The sequence below is a fragment of the Ammospiza nelsoni genome, chromosome 1 (genome assembly GCF_027579445.1).
Source record: "Ammospiza nelsoni isolate bAmmNel1 chromosome 1, bAmmNel1.pri, whole genome shotgun sequence".
NCBI lineage: Eukaryota > Metazoa > Chordata > Aves > Passeriformes > Passerellidae > Ammospiza > Ammospiza nelsoni.
The window spans coordinates 128,053,339-128,075,882 of record NC_080633.1 but is presented as its reverse complement, the minus strand read 5'-3'; the positions used below and the strand labels follow the sequence as shown (position 1 = coordinate 128,075,882).

The 22,544-nt window shown below is 38.9% G+C and overlaps 1 protein-coding gene and 1 non-coding gene across 4 annotated transcripts in view; one reads left to right on the top strand and one right to left on the bottom strand.

Annotated features, from left to right (window-relative positions):
* OXR1 (oxidation resistance 1) overlaps positions 1-22,544 on the top strand; it is a 258,894-nt gene that overhangs the window by 44,458 nt on the left and 191,892 nt on the right. The gene's annotated exons all lie outside the window — the stretch shown is intronic.
* Positions 5,874-5,956, bottom strand: TRNAL-CAG (transfer RNA leucine (anticodon CAG)). Its single transcript has one exon. It is a non-coding gene; the product is annotated as a tRNA-Leu (tRNA).

The window sequence follows — 22,544 nt, the reverse complement described above, 5'->3', positions numbered from 1 at the left end:
ACCAAGATTTTGCATGAAGTTTTGTTTTCTTATCAGTTCTATGATGTAAGGCTGGGGGGCCCTTCTCTTTGAGGAGACTTTGAAGATCCTGGGTGCTTTGGTGAGGAGTATGTTTAGCTGTGCAGCAATGGTGACCATCCAGCTAATGCTGTGCTGTGCTGGGGAGCTGCCAGAGCCTAGCCTAGCACTGGCACTAGCACTGAAGGAACAGGAAAATGAGTTAATTCTAGTTAAACCTGAGTGTGACATTCCTACCCTGAGATAAGGGTTATGATTTCTAGCTGCAAACCACTAGTGGTTTGGCTGACAGTAAAAAGACAGCATTATCTTTGAAAGGGGAGTGTGGCTTTTGAAAATGGACCAAGACTGGCTTAAGGACAGGCATGCCTACCAAAAAATACTGTTTTATCCAGTAATTTTCATGAAGAGCACTAGCAGCAAAAAGAATAACAAGCTGCCCCATATTCTGACTGTGTCTGTCTGTAGGAGACCCAGATGCAAGCGTGGCTTGAGGCAGGTACCTTTTGCCTCTGCTGTCACAAGGGTCTCTGTGCTGTCGGAAACAGCTCTGTGTTACTTTCACTTTCCTGGCACGTGTGTTTCCTCATGTCAAAACTGCCCTTTGGACCTGCCCCTCTGCAGTAGGAGTGATGCCAGTAGAGATCCAGGACACTTGTACTGAGACATGAGCTGCTGCATGCCTCATCTTTAGTACAATGATTGACTTGCATTGTCTGAATTGGTTCCAGTTCACAAAGCTGACATTTATTTAACATCAGAGTTAGCCATCAATGTTCTTAACAGAGTTAGTCCAGTTTTCATGTTTTAATAATTGTGAACAGCATGGAACCCAAGGTAGATTCCTTTCAAGGTAGATTCATTAGGGCAAAAAGAAAGATCATTAGTGGCTGGTAATGGATTGTTTCTTGCAAAGATAAATGCAAATTCAGACGTGCTTTGAACTGTCAGTGTAGGCTTGCTTCAATGACAAAGGGAGCAGGTGAGCTGTGGTATCCTGATTATTCTTTTTACTTTGGTTTTAAAAAAAACCTTTGAAAACCACAAAGTGTTGGAAATATACTGTCCTATCCACTAATGAGCAGTAGAAGTAATGAGATATCTCACAACTCCCTCAGTGTCCACATACTTAGCAGATACTTGTCTGAACTTCATCTAAATCTTTTCAAAGTGATGCGTGGCTTTGGTGTGAGGAGAGAAACACTGGAAGTAGTTTCCATCTATTTCAGTCATTCAGTGACTCGTGCTGAGTGGCAAGATCAGCTCAGATCTGGGTTTCTATTATGCTTTGTGATGGGCATATGAGATGTCTCTTCTGTTCTGTATTCTCCCCTAGTCCATGGGCAACATTCATAAAACCAGGAGGAGGAAAGTTTGCTGATAACCATTTGTTTGTAAGAAAAATTTTTATCTGAAGGAATAAGTTCTATGTAGAAATATCCTCACATATAGGATGGTGCAGTAGTGGTAATGGTAGAGTCTCAGCTTGCCCAGAAAATTATCTATTTCCCTGAAACCCTTCAAGGAGATTTCACACAGAGTGTGGAGTCTGCCTCTCTTCTTTCCCTTTCTGGTCAACAGGGGCTCTGCTTACATGTACAGCTCTGGCTGCAGCTGCAAGGGAATCCTTATTCCTTATTAATTTAAAGGTTGTATTTAATAGAGGCTTCCTTAAAGCAAACTGGCCTTTGGTAAAGCACAGCAGCTTTCTGTATCTTTTATCTTGTGTTTGCATTGGCACCCTGAAATACATTTGTTTGAAAAAATCTGTAGTCCCTTTCTCAAAAAAAAGAAAAAAAAAAAAAAAAAACGAAAAAAAGAGAGAGAGAGAGAAAGAGAAAAAAAAAAAGATTTGTCATTCTCTATATCTTATTTGCCAGAAGCACTGCCTTGTGCACCATGCCACCATGCCACAGAGAGAAAAAAATTCTGAGCTCTTCATTTTTCTGTACGTCTCACCTTGTGACATTTTCTCACAGGAAATATTCACAGCACATGCAAATTGGTCTCAATCCTTGTGACCAATAATGGATAAGATATATGCAGGTTCTATCTCAGAAAAAGCTGATCACGTGCTTCCTTTAATAATGAAAGTTGTTTAAATCTGAAGATCTTGTCTAGCTGATGTGATTATTTTAGTTTTAAATTGACTGCAGAGCTGAACATATTCATGTGAGGAGCCTCACTAAACAGTCTGTATATAAAAGAGTGCAGATATCAGTATTTCATTATAAAATACTAAGCATACATGCTGATAATCAGATTTTTTTAAAGTGATTGTTTTTTCCCCTCAAATACTTCTCTAGATTCTGTCTAGTCCATCTTGTGAAAGTTTCTGAAAGCAAATTTATAGGAAGAGATTTGTCTCCACCGAATTAATTTCTGTCATTCTGTAAGTTTCCATGTGTTTTGCTGAGATTTGGTGCATATTTGTGAAAGTGACTGTTACATACATAACATTAATGAAGAATCTGACAGATTATTCTGTTCTGTTCAGGCCTTAATTCAGGAAAAATGATCTGAGAGAAAAGGAATTGAACTTTATACAGATTTCTTAATGAAGTCCTATGGTCTCTGTTGTTTATGATGGCCTAGGATTTAATCTCCCCTCTCCTCTCTCTTTAGTTTTGTTCATTCTTATAGTCTGTAATTGTGGAAGAGTTGGCTTGGAAGAATATTATGTTTTATTTTGTGATTATATTGAAAATGCTTGAGCGTGTCCAAAGGAGAGCAACGAGGCTGGTGAGGGGCTTGGAACACGAGCCATATGAAGAACGACTGAGGGAGCTGGGGTTGTTCAGCCTGGAGAAAAGGAGACTCAGGGGTGACCTCATCGCTCTCTACAACTCCCTGAAGGGTGGCTGTGGTGAGCTGGGGGTCGGTCTCTTTCTCCGGGCAACAACAGACAGAACAAGGGGACACAGTCTCAAGCTGCGCCAAGGGAGATACAGGCTAGAATTAAGGAGGAAGTTTTTCACAGAAAGAGTGGTCAAATACTGGAATCATCTACCAAGGGAGGTGGTAGAGTCACCATCCCTCGAAGAGTTTAAAAAAAGACTGGATGTGGCACTTGGTACCATGGTCTAGTTGAGGTGTTAGAACGTGGGTTGGACTCAATGATCTTAAAGGTCTCTTCCAACCCAGAAATTCTGTGATTCTGTGATTCTGTGAAATCTTATCTGCATATATAATTTACCCATTGCAATGTGTTACTAGAAGGGAAATGCTGTTAACTGCAAATATGAAGATTTCTAGGCTGCAGAGTTTTTATCCTGTGGCTCTGTGCATCTGTAATGTTGCTGCTTTATCACACAAGATTTGCATCATGGGATGAATCCACTGAAGTAACTTGTGAACTGTCCCTGGAACTGGGGCTTTTCTTATCTTGAATGGTGGCCAGAGCCCTTTGTAGTTCTCTCTCTCTCTGCCTCCCATGCAAGACTCCTCTCAGTGGGGATCAAAGTAGGGTCAGGAAGGGCTTGTAGAAAAAAGCTACAGTCCTGAGTAGGTATTTGAATGCAAAATTATTTAATGGTCTTCTCATTTGTAGTTTTCTAGGATGCTTAAACCATCTCATACTGTAGGTACACCTGGGCTGATTTATATGATCTCAATATTCATAATATAATTGAAATGAAGCTACAGAGGATCAAGACCTCAAAGTTGCTGTTTATCTTCTGACATTTAATTATTTAATGGTTTATATGTATATCTATATATATACCTCAGTTATATTTTTTCTTCAAACTTTAGGAAGAGTCTACTCTCTTAATTTAGATCAAATTACTTCTAATAATATTGATTTGATGCCTCTATAAGGTAGATAACAAACTTCTACTTTAAATTGTCTTGGTGGGACTTGATGGTTTTGTTTTCAGGTTTTGTCCAAAATGGATCCCACAGAAAGGCCAGCCAGTCCTGCAACTTCAGAGTTCAGGGTTACTGCTTTGGGTGGCTTTAGGTGGCTGCCTGTCTTGTTGTGTTTGTCAGATCCAGACACGTTGGACCTGCTGGGTGCTCATGGCAGGCAAATGTGCTGCTTCCATAATTCCAGTTGTGGTAGAATTGCTGCCAGGAATGTGGAGTTAAACACTTTAACAGTTCAGCAGAGGAAAGTGTAGGGGCATACAGTATGGGTAAATGAAGGTGGTATAGAATGTAATCTTATCCCCTCAAGAGTTGCAGCTGAGCCAATCACTAAAGATGAGGAGCAGGCCTGATGTTAACAGGCCACACCTGCAGCCAATCAGAAGAGTGTTTTTTATAAAAGAGTGGATTGGTGGGAACTGGAGTCAGTTGGCTGCTGTGAGGACAAGGAGGAGTTAGTGCCTGGAGGAGCTGCCTACAAGAAACACCCAGGAGGTGTGAAACTCTGGCAATATGGAACCCTTGCAATGTAATAACAATAGTGCTCTTGCAATATAATGACATCAGGAAAGTGTCCCTGTATCCATTAACAGGCTGTAGTGCTGCTTGCCTAGTAAAAATGGATGGATTAACACCACCCCTTGGGTTAAGTCCTGGAGAAAAAACTGATGTATATCATCTGGACACAAAGTGTGGTAGAGAAGTATTTTGTGCAGGTGAGCATCCTACTCAAGGATTACTTAGTAGAATGTGCAGATGGAAGGAATTAGTTGCCTTTGTCAGAGTTGGTGTTATTATCATGTAATTAAAACGCTACCTGTTTGTTTCTTCCACTGGGATAATTCATTGATTCACCTATTTTAGCTGCTCATTTATAATGATTTAGTGTTATGTGTTTTCAGAGGTCATTACTGTATGCCTGCTGAGGGCTTGCAGTGCTGGATATTTAACATTAACTAAAAATCTTGGTCTTCTACTGCATTCACAGGAAGAATGTTCTTGTGACTATTGTTTGTGGTTTTGTTTCGAATTTCACCTAATGTGTATATAACATGAAAATTTAATTAGTTTACCGATTCATATCTGTTTTTGAGAGCTACATAAATTTTAAAAAATCAAGAATACAAAGCAAAATCCAGAGTATTTTGGAGAGCAATTTAAAAGTAAAAAAAAAAAAAAGCACCTAGCATTGAGCTGGGAGCTGTAGTTTTAGAAAACATCTAGAACAAAAATAACTGCTCACCTCTGGCAAAAGAGGGAGAGAGAGTTTTTGCCTTCTCCTTTTCACGCTCTCCTTTGCTCACTCCCCTTCTCTTGCTGCTTAAGCAAGTGCCAGAACCCTGCAGGTGGGTACCACTCCCTAGAGCAGCAGGAGCCCATCTCAGGGCAGTGACATCTGTCCCTGCAGGGTGAGGTGCCTGGCCTGGCACCCAGTGTCAGAGCAGTGCTGGGAAGGTGGAGTGCTGCTTCAGCCATGGTGGTGGGAAGCAAGGAAAACCCCACCAGATTTTGGGGGCTGCCCTGTGAGCTGCTCCCTGCTTTAGGCTGAAACAATTAGATTTTCTGTTTTAATTTAAGATACCATTTAAAAATCTTAAAATAGAACAGAATAGAATAGCAAGTGCAGTTGTGGCAGGAACCTGCAGTGATCATCAACTGCCTGACCAAATGTTAACGCATGTTATTACGTGGATTGTCCTCTAAAACATTGAGATAGTTTGGGCATTGACCACCTCACTGGAAGCCTGTTCCAGTTTTCTATTGCCTTCTCAGTAAAGAAATGCATCCTAGTGTCTGGTCTGCACCTCTCCTGACAGAGCTTTGAACCATTCCCACACTTCCTGTCAGCAGATACCAGGACAATGAGAGAAAGACCTCCCCGTTTGCTCCTCAGGAGGCTGTGGAGCGCCATGAAGTCTTTCCTCAGCCTTTTTTTTCCCCCAGAGTAGACAAAGCCAAAATCCTCCGCCTGAGTCCTAAAACGGAGATGTCAGGAGTGGGATTCGAACCCACGCCTCCAGGGGAGACTGCGACCTGAACGCAGCGCCTTAGACCGCTCGGCCATCCTGACCCACGTGGTGGTGGGGTGGCGGCGCTGTCACTGTGTATTTCTAGACACTTGCATTGATGGATTTCCGCACGCAGTGGGTGCTAAAAAAATATTCCGAATGAGAGCGTAGCTTGTGTTGACTCTCTGGTGACCATAATAACTGATGTTTATTCCTACATGCAGCTGCTGGGTTCTGTGAGTGAGTGTTAGTGTGGGGAGAAAGAAGCAGGTACTTTTGCATGTTTGTTACATATGCCGTGAAGCAGACATTTGAAGCTGTACAGAAATTAGTAAAAACGTGGTATGCAGTATGGTTCACAATGACATTGCTTAAGGTTGATTAATTTCCTGTAATGTCTATGAAAATCCCCCTGGGATATATACAAGTTTTTCATGGTAAGAGTTCTCTGATATTTGAAAGGGGACTGTGACACTGAAGCAAATTGTATGTCTTCTTGCTGAAGGTTTTTTCCAAAAAAATTCATGTGCTTGAAAACGGAATCTAGGAACCTCTAAACAGACAAACTTGGTCAGGATTTGGAAGTAAAAGTAATATGAAGGACAAGAGGTGTGCTTATTTGGAAGCATCAGGTTAAAGTGCAGTGTCTTTGTTTGGAATATAAACTTACTAGAGAAAAAAAAAGAAATGAGAAAACCAGAAACTGACTGTCAGAAATGGCAAATAGGATATTTTTATTTTAAATAGAAATAAATAATATAATTTATGTTAATCATATCATTAAATTGCTTCATATGTTTCTAGGGAATTATTAAAATAATTAATAGAAATTTATTTAATATATACATTAAATTTATTTATAAATAAATTTATATATTCATTATGTGAAAATTATATATGAAATTGTAACATAAACAAAATTAATATATGAATTATTATGAAATTAATATATAAATATAATAAATGTACAAAAGTTTAATGTATAAATAATATATTGATAATTTATATATTAAATTATATAATTTCTTTAGAATCTTAAAAAGTAATATTTTCCCATGACAACAAAAGGCAACTCTCTGTACTAAATTGGCCAAAAGTTGGTACTGGTTTTATTTGATACTGTTCCTTCTGAATTGAGAAACCAGCTCTTCTGGCTCCAGTTTGTCAATGTATTTCTCTTTGGGGAGCCAAAAGTGCTGGGCCGCATACTTTGGTGCTGCCTCATGGGGGCTGAGCTGAGGAAATAATGACTTGTCTTGACCTACTGTCCATGTCCTTCCTTGGAGACACACAAGAGTTGGCTGGACAAGGCTCTCTCTCGTCCTGACTTCAGAGTCAGTCCTATTTTCAAAGCTGACTTTGCTTTGAGCAAAGTTTTAGAGCAGGTAAGTTCTAAAGGTCCCCTCAAACCTAAACTCTTTTGTGATTCTACAACTATGTGCCATCATTTTGGACAATTTTATGTAACAGTGCTTGTGAATTGAGAGTATTAATGCTGTATCTTGGCTATGCTGTAATGTGTCCTTTCTAGGGCAACAAGCAGTCATGTCTGAGGCCCAGCAGAATGAAAAGATGATCCTGTGTGACCAATATTCTTGTAACATACTAGAAATGTTATGTTGGGAGTTATGCTGTAATTTATGCTGCATTTCAGCAGTCTTGGTAGACTTCCTGGAAAATGCAATTTTCTCATATTTAGAATTAGTAATATATTTAAATTAAAAAGAAACAGGGCCTTGGAATGGTCACAAAACATGTTTATATGTGCTGAAATAAGAGTTGTACTTAGCCAGTGTAGTGCTGTTTGTTTGACTGGGCGGTTGATTTTTTTCTAAACAATAGCCAGTAAACTGCTCAGAACTTTTTCCAAAACTTTGGTATATAGCAAGATGGGCAGAGTGCAATAAGCAGAAATAGAGATGGCAGAAGTTTGACCATAAAAGTCAACTCATAATGTAGTAACTCCAGAATGAGCAGCAGTTGCAGCCTACACTCTTTCTGCTGTCAGCACAGAGCTTTCTGGGTCTTCAGCCAGCAGCTCCAAAATCTTGTGTTCCCTACTTCAAGATATATTGATGATGGAACGCTGACTGAACTGCTTGGAAATTAACTAAATAGGTCTTAATTTAAATCAAGTCTAAGTTGTAAAGATACCCATTGGCTTCTAGACTGGTAGATCACACAGGAAAGCATAACTAAGTGCATACCAAACATACAGTGACCTTGGTGAAGAATTTGCTCAAGTCTACTCCTGGACAGCTCTCCCTTAACATTTTGGGGCAATTTTTGGCTCAGAACTTCATTAACTACAGAGCTAATGATCTGTAACATTAACTCTGTTCCCTAAAAATCTGCAAATCTGGCTGACTTGCTGGTTAAAATGTAGTGGTACTTGGTACGCAGTTGCCATCCCGACTGAGCTCTAATAAGTGAACTGAAAACCTCAATAAAAAGGCCATATTTAAAAAGATGTATGCATTCCCCAAATCCTTTGGCACAGACTTATGTAGCTGCCTGTCCATCACACATTCACACTCATCAGACTTGAGGCTGGAGGTTGGTGTTGTGTTGGGTTGGTTGTTGTGTTGCAGGATGTTGATGGGCCCAGCAGATGTGTTCCTATCCACTGAAAATAAAGTCCCTGGGATGTAAAGTGCATTGGTATTACCCATTGAAAGGGTTTGCTCAGCTGGTTCCTGATGCTCTGATGACAGCAGGTGCAGAAGAAACTCTTTGGCAAAGGTATTGCTGTCGACAGTGTCTCATGTTTGCCTTCTGCTGGTGCCCAAGGTAATCAGGGATTTGCGCTGCTGTATGAGTATAGCAGCAGTTGATCTATTTAAGTGCTAGGTCCAGTATCTCCAGTAGTGGAGATAAAAGACATCACATATGAGAGGCCTACTCCCACCTTTGCTTATCCCTCCTGTTACTGAGTATCCCTTGCTTGGACATTTTGGGTTTGTGTCCTGCTTTAAGTAAAGCTTCTCACAAAGTGAGAGCATCTTTTGTGCTTTTCTTGCTTCGAATAGGAGAGTTGCTTTCCTCCTTATGTTTCAGGTGTCTCCCTGGGGCCCTGAAAGAATTCAAAAAGAATGACTGTGTCCAATGGGACTGATGCCTCTTCTTCCAAAGAGAAAATGGAGCATCCAAATGGGTGATAATGAGATGAAATGTAGTTAAATGGAGACTTGACTTCAAATAGTGTTTCCTTTTCACTATACTTATAACTTCACGTTTTGTTCCTAGTTCTATAAAAGCACATGTGCTTGACTTTACAGGTATGTCGAATCCTGTTGTCAAGCCTTTTTTAGTTGCACAAAGAGAAATATAAAGAGATTCAACTCAAAATGTTGTCAAGGAGGTGGGAAGCTCTCTTCCTGCCCCCTGTAATCTTTAGGAACCAGACTCATTCATTTATATGAAAAATATATCAGTAGCCTAAAGAGACTATAGGCTGGAAATGAGACTGCTCTGTGTCAGAACCATGCTGTCTCAGCTGCCAGCTGTCTTTGCAGCAGAACTTCAAGCTGCGTTGTAGTCACAGGTAGGAATAGTAATAGAGGCTTTTTCCTGGGTATATTTCCTCTGTTCCAGTGGGAATTAGAGATCTGAGGGGCACAGCTGAGAAAAAATCTTACTATATTGAAAGTATGTTGAGAATCATCTTACTCAATTTAATGGGTCTTTCTTCGTAGATAGCTCATCCTCAAAAAACCTTATAAGCAAGAATGCTCATAAACCTCCTTTGAATTAAGTACAATCCCTTAAATTCCCCAAATAATATCTTCCTTTTGAAGATACAAAGCATTTTAAATGTGTGGAACCATGTGGTGTTTATGGGAGATCAGGAATACTAGAGAAGGCTGGCATAGCATGTCTGCACTGTCTGTGATAATAAGAGAAGATGCCTCAGGAGCATATGTTATCAGCAGGATTCAGGAGAGATACAGCACCAATGTGTGAGGCGGGGGAGGTAGGATTCCTTCCATTCCCCTTGGTGTGGGTGCCGAGTCCCAGCTTTTCTTTCCTCCCAAGTCAGGAATATGAACACCAACTGGAGAATTCATTGCTCTGTCATTGCTGTATGTTGAGTTGGAATAGTTCTTTTTCTTAATACTTCTAAGTCCAAGTGAAATTGAGTTCTTCCAAACAAAAAGATAGAACTGCCTTTATGTCTTTGTCTCATGTCTGCTGTTCACAAGAGTCACAGGTGTGTGTTTTTGTTCCTGCTTAAGGCAAGGCATTAAGAGCTGAGAGGGCAGTCAGTGGATTTCTTCTCTGTTTTCACTTGAACATACTCAGATGAAGAGCTGAGCTCATTTCTGTTCCTAACCTGTCCTCTTCCTGTCTGGTAACCATCAACTCCCATGGATGGATAGTTATATTTATGGTTATCAGTACAGGGTATGGATGGGCTACAGAGTATCAGAGTATCAGTACAGAGTATTTAACAAGGCTGCAGTAAAAGGTAACTCGATAGCTGACACTGGGCCAGAACTTGACCTGCAAAATCCTAATTACTAATTGATGAGTAAGCATCTTACCTGACTTTCAGCTTCCAGCTCAAGTGTTCAGCAGTGAAAAATATCCTTCTGCTTGTTAAAAAAAGTAAAAAAAAAAAAGAATCTGTAAATCATTGGAGATGTGATAAGCGTGGAAAATTACAGTGACAGAATAACTACATTTTATTGTTAACGAGGACTTTATTTTTACTTTTATATAGCAAATTCCTAAAATATTTGAAGCACAACTGCATATTTGTACTCTATTAAAGTTCTGTCCTTTATAAATAAGGCAATAGAAAACAAACTATTGAGTTGGAAGGAGTCTTGTCAATTATTTATATTAAATGAATCAGATGATGTTGTGTTTCCCAGACTCTCAAGTGGAAAATCCTGTGACAAAAGTAGTTTATCACACAACCTGTGGTGGAGGCCCTGTGTCCTCTCTTGGCGGTTTTCCGGAAGGCTGAGACATGGTAGAGAAGCTTTAGCTTAAACAGGGCTAAGTAGGGTTTAGCTGGTAGGCCTGGATGTGGAGGGGTGATGTAGCTAACAGAGGATTTAGTGAAAGGAGAGCTCAAGAAGGGCTTGCCTTGTGCTAGCTAGAGAAGGGAGAACCATATGGGGTTATCTAGAGTGTTGCAGGTGATTTTGTTTTCCAGATATTTTCCAGGGTAAGAAACAAGCTTTGAAAAAAGGACAATACCTGGCCGTGGCTTTGTTTCTATTTCCATGTTATAAAGCCACTTCCTACTTACTAAAACCCTATGGAAAGAGTAAATCCCAGGCCTGTTGGTACTGCATATCAGTTGTGCTTGAAACCTCCTTTTGAACACTGCAGCTCTTCTCTCCTCTCCAGATGGAATGCATGGGATCTGCAGCCTCTTGCTCTCTGATACACAAGTGAATATTGCTTCTGAGGTGCAGAGGGAATGAATTTCCAGCTGATTTTATATGGGGCTGTTTGCAATAAAAAAAAGCATGCAACCAGTGAGTGTAGCACTGCTAATTATCACACAATAAAGATAATCAGAAATAACAATGATATTGTTCTATTATGTAATAAGAACACTAAAGTATTGAATAATGATTAATGTATTATAAAATGTGGAAGGTTTCTTAAGAGTGTTGTAATTTGGAAAGTGGGATTTTTTTAGTGCAACTGTCAGTACTAGGGTCTTGTGACTGTTATGCAGTATGTAAAATAAATAATACTTTAAGTTCAAGATATTCCACCATTCACTGTGTACAGAAAACACTAACACAGTAGCTGTCAAATATTAACCATCCCTTAGACTTCCCTCATTTTCTAAAAGCATGATATTTATATGTTTACTTTCCTTATACCAAAGAGACATAGTATCTTTTTTCTTTCCCTCAAAAGACTTTCTATTTGCATGACTAATATGTTCCTTGCATACTGTAAAGAGGAATATCTGCTTCACTCTGGTACCCAGGCTGACTCCCCATTGACTATGTTCCAAACTAACAGAAGAATTATTTATGTTTGCAACAAAAAGAAATCATGCTGCTTTGGAGTGTGGTTTTCTTGTTGACATTTTAGAAACTGTTCCAAGCTCTTCTTAATATTTAGACAAACAAATATGTTTGCTTTTTTCTGGTGCTGCTGTTGACATTTCCTAAGGGAATTGCTGTAGATGTTAACAACTTCCCAGCACAGGCATGCTGTAATGGAAGAGTTCTTTGCTTGTGGCCCTGACACAAATTCCCTTTAACTGATGTTTTTGCTGAAAGTAATGTGATTGTGATAACTTATATGAGTCAGGGTAAATGTGAATCAGTCCTGGCTATTTTGGGGAGCATAAATGTCTGCTAAACTCCTCAGTGTTTTGCTTCTTGCAGATACAACAAGCAGAAGGTACCAATTTATTGTGTGCCTCAGAGCCTCTGTGCTGCACAAATATCTGCAGTGCAGAGCAGGAAGAAGGTCCATGAGGAGCATTGGTAATTGGTGAAGCCTTAAGGCCAGGGAAGCTTGTACCTCTACCTACAGAAATTGGTCAGTTTGGGGCTTGGCTAATTTTGGAATCGGTAGCCACGAGAAGAACCACAGAGTGCAGTGTGTCCTTGTGTGTGTAGTGTGTGCCCCATGGGCAGTGTAGGTTAGACACAGACTGATGTGTGTGGGTTGAACCTGTGCACTGCCATAACTTTACTGTCTGGTCAGTACAAACAGGGTGTGATTATGTTAGCCTTTAACCCTGGGCTGTCCACTTAGTGAATTTATATAGCCTTTTATGGGTGAAGATTTTGAAGATTTTTTTAAGCAGGTTGGGTTTTGTTCTGGTATCCCAGATTAAAATTCTGAAGCTCTATATACAACCAGCCTGTTTAGCATGTGTCTGTATTAAAAATATCTGCATTGTTCCCGCAAGAAGCAGTTATAGTTTACAATCTTTTAGCGATGCCATACCTTTTTCTGACTGGTCATGCATTGCAGATAGTGAACAGATTTTCCTCAAAACTCTTTGCTGTTTCAAAATCTTTTCAGCTAAAAAACATTTGTCTCTGGGATTATCCTAACCTCAGTTATTATATTGTCTGCATTTTCAGTGAAAGTGTAGAGAAACTCGCTTGTAAGACAGTCATGCAGCAGCATTTTAGCCATGTTTGTTCCATTCCTGAGCCCTTTGGCTGAGGCTTCAAGAGGCAGTCTTTGTTGGGCTGTGGCTGTTCCCCTGCCTTGAAAAAGAACAAAAACTGTCAGGAAGAAAGATATTCATCCTAAGGGTAGACTCCAGTTACATTAAATAGAATAGCAGCCACTTGGAGATGGGACTGGAAGGCAGCCAAAAGGACACTGAAATTTTTCAATAGTCTGTCCCTATCCCTGTCTTCCAGTGATCAACAGAGAATGTAATTTCAACCTTCAAACTATTCACTGCAACCAAAGGAAACTGAATGCTGTTCTGGCTCTATTTTAAAGAGCTTTGTAACCTAGATGAGGAGATACTCTTCTTTTAAATGTGCATGTTGTTCTACTATTGCAGTAAATCATTGTGGGTATTACCGCTTATTGATTTAAGTAAATTGTCCTTTTAGCTGTCTTGTTTCATAAGGAGAAAAGTTGACCTTGACCTGTGGATATGACACATTTTCAATCGGTGTTTTGATTAAGGATTTCTCAGATGGTTCTTCCTGCTTGCATCATTAGCTGGAGGCAGTCAGCCAGGAATTGCCAAGTGAAGTCACGTTTTGAGGCATTCGTGTCGTGACAAGATCAAATGGCTTTCCTTGTAATGCCTGCAAAAGGCTTTAACTGTGTGCTGTACATTCTTTATGAACGTCTCTCAGATTTATGTATGTAAAGGCTGATGGCCTGTGACTTCTAGCAACATTGCAGCCTCATGAACCTCCAGCAATTTCAGACATGTATTTTCAGTATCATTTTTCCCTTCCTTGTGAGAAATCTCTGCACCCTCATGCCACTAAAGGGAGATGTAACCCATTGAGCTGGGTGGGTCCTCTCAGCTAAAATAAGATCAGAAATAGCCATCAGAATAGGTCTGCTGCCACCTGGTTTCCGGCACTACCCTTCCCTTCCCAGTGGAATCTCTGTGAATGTCTCCCAAGGAAGAGAAGAAGCCGAGGCCTTTTAAATTAAAACATTGCATTTTAGTAAAATCAGGGATGCGGGAATATAAGAAAAATAAAAAATTGCATTATGTAGGTAAAAATCTCTTTCCTACTGTCAGATATTTGGGAACTTTTAAAAATTATATGTATTCTAATATTTGTGCAATGCAGTTTTTCTCTTTTTCTCTCCTTCTGAAATGTAGAGTTGTATTTGTGTGCTATTAAAAAACCCAACCCCCTGTCCCTTTTTTCTACACATAATGGTAGTGAAGTAGTTGCTAGGATAGGAAAGCAGAGGTGAGAGGTGTCCTCTCTGAGCATGCTTTGATGTGAAGAAGTAGAGATGACATTTGGCCTCAGAAAGACGATCTGTAGGATTCAGGAATTGAGAATGATAGGTACAATAGGCATATGCTCTCAGCTTCCCACAAAGTGGCCTGCTCTGTTTTGTGAGGAGGTGTCAAAGTACAGGGTAGCTAAATGTTCTGCTGCCCAGGTCATGGGAGAGTGCCACAAAGTATGGCACTTGCTATGAGGTGTATGAGGTGTTACACAAACATGGAGTGTTATCTAAAGTACCCAGTGACCATGGCTGGTTATTATGAAGAGCATCATTTGCCACTGTGAGTAGTACATTAGCTTCAACAGAAACTACTTGGTGCATTCAAGAGTAAAATAATGTCCTTCAGTTTTTTCCTTAGTTTAGGAAGGGCAGCTTTCTGCAATGCAAGAAATCTGGATTTACAGCATGTTCACAGCTAATGTGCTCTTCAGGATGGATAGTTTTATCCAATCAGTTTTTTAAAATGTTGGGCAGATAGAGGTGAAAGAGCCATCTAATATCTGCCTTTGAATGCAGTATTTAGCAAACATACTGAATTGAATGTATGGCTCAGATTTCTGTCTCTCACTGTGCTTGTGCAGAGTCTTTTGCTTTTAAAGACCATGATAGATGAAGTGACAATAATGACAGATGTTTTCTGTAATGTGGATGGCATGGCTCGCTGTCATGGGGATCCTGGACTTAAAAAGGGCAGTGCTGTTATCCATGCCTGTCCTGGGGATGCATTGGGAGAAGATCACTTTGTTCAGCCAGAACTGCATTGCACACCTCAGTGCCACACAGACCTGCAGATGCTAATGACTTCCTAATCTGTTTGTCATTAAATGGTCATTAAATTTTCTATGATTATTCTTTTCTGAGCACAACTAGTTCACTAGTTCATTATAAGTGCTCTGCTTTTTTTTATCACTGTGCTACAGCGAATAATGAGGGCTGAGAAGAAGACGGAATGAATAAAGAAAGGAGATGGAGAAAAGAGGTGAAAGGAGGGAAAGTGAATGAAAATTAGGGACACAGAAGTTACATATGTATAAATATTTTGGCAGCTCTAGAAAAATGAGTAGACTCAGGACTATTTATTAAGGAAAGACATAGGACAATAGAAATTGCAACTTTTAAAATATGGGGAAAATATTCCAGGTGTCTTACATCAGTTATAAGTTTTAGGTTTTTTTTCCTAAGTGTTTGAATTTAGAAAATAAAATTGAAGCAAAAATAGAAAAAGGAAAACTGAATAGTGGACCACAGAATGAAGAAAGTGACTGAAAAGGAAGAGAACCAGAGAGGGAAGGCTACCTAAATCCACTTTGCTTATTGCATTTTATGTTCTGAGCCATACTTAGTGCCCCATTTCAAAGAATTTAAAAGGTGATTGCTTATGGCTACTGAAAATGCATGTATTTGTTTTTTATACAAAAAGTTAATTAACCTGTGGAGCTGATATCACAGAGGTGAAATTTCTAGGGAACTCAAAAAGGCCTTCACCTTTGTCAGCAGTAAAGAAACACCAAGGATTTTGTGAAGACAGTGTGATGCTTCTTCTAAGGATTACAGGAAAAATCTCCATTGCTCTAGGGATGAAACTTCTGGCTGACAATGGTCTGGAAGGAGCTTTCCTTGGGTTTTCTCACGGGTGCTGGCTGCTTGTCAGTAGTAGGACCCCTATTCTCACAGTGGTTTTGTAAACTGATTTTTGTGGTGTTTTAGTTCTTGTCATGCAATGGGGCTAAATAATGCAACTCATGCTAGAAAAAAGTGGCAGAAAGTGATAAACCATTCTGAAAACATTATGATCAGCCAAGGTCAGTTCTGAAGTCATGGCCAAGCACAAAGGGGACTGCAGACATCATAGTTACAGCCCACCACTCCATGCACTTCCCATTTCTGCAGTGAAGGAAAAGCTTTTTAGATGAAGGTCTAATGAGTCACATTAGCTGGTATTTCATCTGCCATAATAATGGACCACAATCAAAACATAATAATTTATATTCTGTATGAGGTGTTTAAGTAGAACTGAATGAAAATTTACTCACAAGATGAAGACATATATTGCTATTTTTGCCTCTTTAGTTTTGTTTTAGTTTTTCTTGGGTCATAAAGAGCCTTTTTATTTCAGCATAGAACTACTTCATCTAATAAAGGAGTTTTTGATTTTTTTTTCTGAGCATTTGTACATGTTGTTAAACAATAGTTAAATGTTTGCTTCATTGGGCTAGTGAAAGGAGAGTTGAGGTTTTCAGTGCTGAAGTGTTGCTTTATTACTGCTTCCTGAAGGGCCATCTCCATCATACATTTGCTCTTTAATTTGCCAATTCTTTTTAATATATTGTTGTTATGTGTCACCCTGAAGTGGAGTGGGGTTGTTCTAGTTTTCTTGATTTCTTTCATTAAAATTACTGACTTTTAAACTCTCTTTTGGAACTTAATAATAGCCAGTTTTGATATAGTAACAAAAAAAGAAAGCCTAGACCTTTAAGAATATTCCAAAGAGGCTATAAAACAGACTATCAGATTACTGTTCACTTGAAATGATCACAGTGATAGAGAGATTAAAAGAAATTTGCATAACTCTTCAAACAGGAAAAGACAAGATTGATATTATTGTACCAAATGTGACATTGAAGAGCTTAGAATTTATTTCCTCACAGTTCTTCCTGGCCTGCTGGATTAGTGGAGGACAATAAGCCATGCTGGACTCACTTCTTCCTTTAGGTTCTGATTTTCATCTGGAGAAAGGATACTTGAATTGATCTGGTTATTTCATGCTTGCAAACCACGATTACTTGAGAGTATGATTTACAGTTAAGAACCATAATGGCATAAAATTTAAGCACTCAGAAAAACACTGGATTAAATGTAAAGATAATGTCACATTGGAAGAGCTAATTCCTGGTGCACTGTTGAATCTTAAATTCACTTGGTAATAAAGAAAAATTTAACTCTGAATAAAAGGAGAAAGAAAGCACTATATTTTCCCTTGTGAGCAAGCTAGCAGAGAATTTTCACAGCCTTCCTTCCATTTTATGTCTGGACATAAAATAGTTACATAATGTAGGAGTAATCAAGTATTCCATATACAAGATGAAATTCATATATCTGATTTTTTTCTGACCGACATATATGCTTGGTAGTCTTCTTTTCATACGTGTTTAGTAGTGTAGAGCAGTTCCCTGGAAGGTACAGGAAAGAATGTGAGAACTGATGAAGTGAAGAGAATTCAAAGAAGGAAAATGAAGACTGGATTAAGAAATTTTGGATTAACAAATTATGGAGGTAATTTGTATCCATGAGAATATAGTAATGCTTCCAGGGGGCTGTACCCCAAGATACCAAATATATCTTTATTCCTGTTTCTGGTCCCCACTCTCCCTTCACATGCATTGCCCTGTGAGTTAACAGTGGGCTTTCTGGTCATGAGATTAGACCTTCATCTAAAAATTATATAGATTAATGCTAAATCCCAGCTCTGAATAGTTTTGGGTAACACAAGAGAGGGAAGTTCATTCTCTGTGTAGGTGAAAGTTCATTTAAATATAGTTTATGATAGGAAGAACTTCAGAAAAAAAGAGCCTCATTCCAAAAGGAAATTACCATAGCATCAAGTTTGATAAGGAAGTTTTAATTTTCCTGCACTGGATGTAATCTTACAAAATTGCCAAGAACTTCACTCCAGATGTTAGCAGAAGCAAGTTCAATACCTGGATGATTTCTTTGTTAATTGATGTTACTGCTCAGAATTATCTCCTTATTGTAGCTTGACTTTGTTCTTTCTCTTTTGTTTTTATCACAATTTATGATGGCAAAAAAGGTTCAGAAATGTTTATTAAACCTGTTCCTCTGCCACTTTAAAACTGTTAACCATGTTCCATCTTTATAATGATGGATTAAGTATCCTTTACTGTCATTAAGTATCCTTTACTTCTTTTCTAACACTTCCTTTCTGGATGGACCAATAAAATAGTACTAAGGGAATGTACAAACATATTAGGGGAAGGTTTTTTTTCTCCTCAGTATCTCCAAGAAGCCAGCCCCACTTCTGGAGCAGGAACACTATGATAATATATCACATGCTTGTTATATCAATTACTGTATATCACAAGCTGCTAAGGTCTTGTTTTACAAAAAGGCTGCCAGTTGTAATGGCACATTGAGGATATTTAATAGCACTCATGCAGAACCCACTTCATCACTGCTTTATAGTATGTGAGATAACAGCTCAATAAATACTCCAGGCCAGCCAGAACTGAACATTAACTACAAAATTTAAAATACTTCATTCGTTTCTTGCCAAAAGTATTGGGCACATACAAAGCACTTACACCTCCTGCATGGTTAGGAAAAATATTGTTTTGCAACATTAATTGCAAGTCGACTTCAAATTATTTTAGTATAAATACTGCCTTTGCAGAATCAGGTTTTAAACCAACAAAGACACATGACCATTTACTGCTCATGGAATAGGATTAGAATCATTATTAGAATCACTGGAATATAGTACAAACTTAACATTCTGACTTCAAAAGCAATTGCATGTTTAGGCAATTTTACATTTTCTTAAAGCCAAGCTAAGCTGATTCCACATGACAGTGGTTTTAATGAGGCTCAATAAACAGTACAGTTTGTAACCTCAGGCCAACTGCTGAGCAGAAGCCAAGAGCAGTACTACAGCTTTAGTGAACCCATTACTGTGAAAGATGCTGGATCCTGGAGCAGCCTGAGTCACTCATTGCACAAGAGATGAAGCTCCAATAAATAAAAATGAATATCTAACGTGACGGGTGACAACTTCATGCAAATGTGATTTTCTCTGATTTGACAGTGCCTTGATAAAGTCTTAAAGCATGTGGCTTACTAGCAACCATTTAAATTTTTAGCCATTGAATCTTCTGTTTTACTTGCAGACATTTGTATTTGGGGCTTGTGGTTTCCTATAGGTATTGAAAAATTGTTTTGCTTGTGTATTGAGCCTAATTCTCAGAGCTACTCAAGATCTAGAACAGCTTCTATAAACTGTTAGAGTAGTCAACAGTGCTGAAATGCATATGTTTTCTTTGCCAATTTATGGTTATTTTTTTATCAAATTCTTTTAAAGGTGAATTGATATAGGTTGTTTCCTACCCTTAGGGCTGATCTTAGACCATGTTCCCCCACCAGCACATTCACTGACCTGGAGCCCCATGAGAGCAGTCTGCATCCCCTGTGAACGAGGTGAGGAAATGGGGGCTAATGAACCACCAGAGGCAGCATAACTCCTCTTTTAAGGTCCTATGTCTCTCTTAGTCCTTATGAAAGTATTTCTGAAGGGTATCTGGAAATATAGAATGAATGGATTTAGGGGCTAAAAAGAATAGAAGAGCAAAACCGAGATACTTAATCTTCAAGTGAACAGGGAGGCTGAACCAACTCTATGGATGATTTATACACCAAAAGCATTGACCAAAATAAACAGAAGAGTTGGCAGCACAGGACAAAAAAATTGGTCTTGTACAAGAAAATAGTTAGAAATTAGTTTACATTGCTGGGAATAGTATAGTATATAGTGGGTAATGCTTGGACTTGATCTTAAATGTATTTTCCAACCTAAATGTTTCTGTGATTCTGCATGATGTGCTGGACTGTTTATTCATATTTCCCTGAGATAATCTTATCAAAACCCCTTAAATCTAAGAATCAGAGTTGTGATTCTTATATATGTTTTTCCTATCATCTTTGCAAAGTTGCTGAATCACAGTTTAAAGTGGTTAATGCTGAAGTATAAGCTGTTAACAGGTTTACCATTTATGCTTTTGATCTTCAGCCTAGTAAGACAGCAGAAAAAGATGTTAAGATAACACAAAGCTTGTGCAAAATGATTCTGCAATCAGATTCTGTTCCTCGTTTAGTGCAGTTAAATTACCAAATGGCAACAACAAAGATTAGGTTGTCATCTCTTGACATTTATTTCAGTGGGAAACAGGAAAATGCAGTGTTAGAAAGTAATATCAGAAACACTAGGGATTTACAGAGATATAAAGAGACAGATAAACACAACAAAAATCAATATGGTTAGTGTCCTCAGCTCCTTCTCCACTTTCCAGAATGATATAGTTTCTATTTACAGTTGGGAAATATGTCCTCAAATACTGGTGGCATTGCAAGAAATATTCTGGGGAACAGTCAACATCATCACACAGACCATGAAGGGACAAACCACAGCTTTTAATCAATGGAGGAAGGGAAATGAGTGTTACTAATATACTCTTCTCCCTTACAAGGTGGCAGGCCTGATACAGTGCAGACTGATATGTCTGAGCCAAGGCACGAAATGCAAAGCCAACTTTGAATGGGTACATCAAACACTTAGAGTTCCAGGCAGCAGGATCCATACTGTGAGATTAAACAAGGGTTGCTAGTTTGGTTTTGCAAGCAGATTGACTGTTGGTATTTGAAATTGTTTTATAAGTGGTTATCTTTCATGTTTCTTCATAGAAATATGGAGAGACTGGCATGAAAATTATTTTTTATCATTTTATAGTGTAATTTCCTCTTGAGTGATCCTGCCAGGTTAAAATACACCTACGGAAGAAAATGTTCATGGTTATCCTCCTAGGCTGTGGTAAGCCAGAGGCTTTATAGGCCTAAAGCTATATGTATATATATGTAAAGTTAGGTAACTGATCATAACATATTATTCAGGACTAATGCTAGATCTGGGCTTTATAGTATCTTGTATTCTAAAGAATTTGGCACCTAATGTCTTTTTCAGTGTTGGTATTCCTGCACTCAGAATAAGTGATTGCTGACCTAGGGAAAGAAATGGGGCATCTGTGCAGAACTCCAGAATTTCAATGGCTCCACATTAAAAGATGCTGGCTTATTTACTGAGTCATAATTTATTGGTGTTCCCCATCTCTATAAAAGTTTAAAAGTATAAAAAACTAAAATAGACTATAAATCCAGAACCTGATCCCTTCTGGTGTATATCTAGGTTCTGTGGCCAGTTTTCCTGAAGGTACCCTATGGGGAGTCAAGATTCACCCCAATTTTTTTTGTTTTACCTTGTGATGTATTCCTACCACTGTGATAATCAATCAAGCAATGAAATAATTTGGTTTTGAGTCAAAATTGATGAGGCACATATAATAGTCCGTGCCAGGCCTCAGAATTTTTCATGTAGTGAAAGGAGAACTTTCCCTACTTCCCATTGGTATCCCCCATGTTTGTGGTGCCTGGGACAGATTTTGAGTGGGTGTGGAAATTGTGCTGGTGGAGGTCTCGTCACATGGCACACATGATTGTGACCACCCTGCCTGAAATCCCCTACCCACAGCCAAATGGGGGGATAAGCTCCCTTTGTACCACCCTTGGCTGTGCTGACAAGGCCGTGCAGGAGGATCTCTCAGCGATCCATCTAGGGTTGACTGATGGTACCAGGAATGGAGGGAAAGGAGGGCTGGCTGTTGATATCTTTATTGATTTAATCACCTTGCCTTGAGAGTCTCAAGCTCATATCTGTGCACTTCAGTTATTAAAAATTATGTTTTAAGTTCCTAACTGCAGGCAAGCTTTTGAGTGAATGGTGTAATTCTTGTAATCAAAGCATGAGCTTTATTTTTTCAAAATTACATACAAGCTTCAGTGAATTGTTCCTGTGTCTGCTGAAGCTTCTCTCTCATTCTGAATAGCAGAGAAATAACCATCTTTCTTTTTTTCTTCTCCAATGAGATTTGCTGTTTGGTTGATATTCCTTTTGAAAGGAAGTTCAGATATGAAAGCCTGGGACAATGATAATATGGAAAAAGATATTTTCTATCCGTCTCCATGAACTTTACTGTTCTGGGTAGAAGGACCTCATTTGGCCTAAGCAGCTATCCCAGACTACTGCAAACTGGTAATTGAGTGCAAAATTAATATTATTTTGTTAAATTGTCACTTGAGTAATTGTTGTTGTACAGCCATTGCTCTGCTGCTGTTGTGATTGCTTCTCAAATAAGAAGGTTTGTTTTTTTTTTTATTTAGATGCTGATTTTTACATGCAATAAATGAGACACAGCTCTCACTGCTAGGTGAAGACAGAACTTCAGAATGGATTTAGATACTTTAAAGTATTTTTAACTTTAATGGTTCCTTTTTAAACAGAGAGTAGAAGATGCTCGCAAGAAAGGTCTTTTGCAGCCTAACCTAACACTCTACCCAGGCAGTCTAAGGCCATAAGTGTTTGAGGAAGTT